The following is a 2,890-nucleotide window of genomic DNA, read 5'->3' on the forward strand; positions in this document are numbered from 1 at the left end:
CCGACACACACACACAGACAGACACACACACAAACACATGCACACAGACAGACACACACAGACACACACAGAGAGACACACACACAGACAAACAAACACACACACAGACACACACACAGACACACAGACAGACAGACACACATACAGACACATGCACACAGACAGACACACACACAGACACACACACAGACAGATACACACACACAGACACACACACAGACACACACACAGACACACACACAGACAGACACACCCACACAGACAGACACACACAGAGACACACACACAGATACACACACACAGACAGACACACACACAGACACGCACACAGACAGACACACACACAGACACACACACAGACACACACAGACAGTCACACACACAGACAGATACACACACAGAGACAGACACACTCACAGACACGCACACAGACACAGACTCACCGACAGACACACACAGACACACACAGAGACATACACAGACAGACACACACACAGACACACACACCCCGACAGACACACACAGAGACAAACACAGAGACACACACAGAGACACACACACAGACACACGCACACAGACAGACACACACACAGACACACACACAGACACACACACAGACACACACACAGACAGAAAGACACACAGACACAGACACACAGACAGACACACACAGACAAACACACGGACACACACACACAGACAGACACACACACAGACACACACAGACACACACACAGACAGACACACACAGACACACGTTCACAGACACACACACAGACACACACAGACACACGCACACAGACACACACACAGACACACACACAGACAGACACACACACAGACACACACACAGACAGACACACACAGACAGAGACACACACAGACACACACACACACTGACAGACACACACAGACACAAACACAGAGACACACACACAGACACACACACAGACACACGCACAAAGACACACACACAGACACACACACAGACAGACACGCACACAGACACAGACACACAGACAGACACACACAGAGACACACACAGACACACACACAGACATACGCAAAGAGACACATACACAGACACACGCACAAAGACACACACAGAGACACACACACAGACAGACACACACACAGACACAGACACACACAGACACACATACAGACACACGAACACAGACACACGCACACAGACACACACACACACACACACAAACACACAGACAAACGCACACAGATAGACACAAAGACACACACACACAGACACACACACACACACACAGACAGACACACAGACACACACACGCAGACACACACACAGACACACACACACAGACACACACAGAGACACAAACACACAGACGCACACACACAGACACACACACAGACACAAACACAGACACACACACAGACACACACACAGACACATGCACACAGACACACACACTGACACAGATACACACACCCAGAGAGATACACACACACAGACAGACAGACAGACACAGACACACACACAGAAACACAGACACAGACACACGCACAGACACATGCACACAGACACACACACAGACACACACACACAGACACGCACACACAGACACACGCACACAGAGAGAAAAACACACCTCGACACACACACAGACACACGCACACAGACAGACACACACAGACACACGGACACAGACACACACACAGACACACGCACACAGACACATACACAGACACACGCACAAAGACACACACACAGACACACACACAGACAGACACGCACACAGACACACACACAGACACACACACAGACACACGCAAACAGACACATACACAGACACACGCACAAAGACACACACACAGACAGAAACACACATACACAGACACACACACAGACACACACACACAGACACACACACAGACACACACACAGACACACACACACCGACAGACACGCACAGACACACACACAGACACACACACACCAACAGACACACACAGACACACACACAGACACACACACACAGACACACACACAGACACATACACACAGACACACACACACAGACAGACACACAGACACACACACGCAGACAGACACACACACAGACAGACACACAGACACAGACACACAGACAGACACACACACACAGACAGATACACACACACAGACAGACAGACACACACAGACACACACACAGACAGACATACACAGACAGACACACACACAGACACACACACACACTGACAGACACACACAGACACAAATACAGAGAAACACACACAGACACACACACACAGACAGACACACAGACACACACATGCAGACACACACACAGAAACACACACAGACACACACACAGACACATGCACACAACACACACACAGACACACACACAGACACACACACAGTGACAGACACACACACACAGACAGAAACACACACAGACACACACGCAGACACACACACAGACACACACACAGACACAAACACAGACACATGCACACAGACACACAGACAGACAGACACAAACAGACACACTCACAGACACAAACAGACACACACACACAGACAGACACACACACACAGGCACACACACATACACAGACACAGACTCATGCACACACACAGACAAACACACAGACACACACACAGACAGACACACACACAGACACACACACAGACACACACACACAGATAGACACACACACAGACACACACACACCAACAGACACACAGACACAGATACACACAGCCAGACAGAGACACACACACAGATACACACACACAGACAGATACACACACACAGACACATAGAGACACACACAGACACACACAGACAGACACACAAAGACACACACACACAGACACACACACAGACACACACACAGACAGACACAC

Source organism: Giraffa tippelskirchi, chromosome X, assembly GCF_054371585.1.
Source record: "Giraffa tippelskirchi isolate mGirTip1 chromosome X, T2T-mGirTip1v1.2.pri, whole genome shotgun sequence".
NCBI lineage: Eukaryota > Metazoa > Chordata > Mammalia > Artiodactyla > Giraffidae > Giraffa > Giraffa tippelskirchi.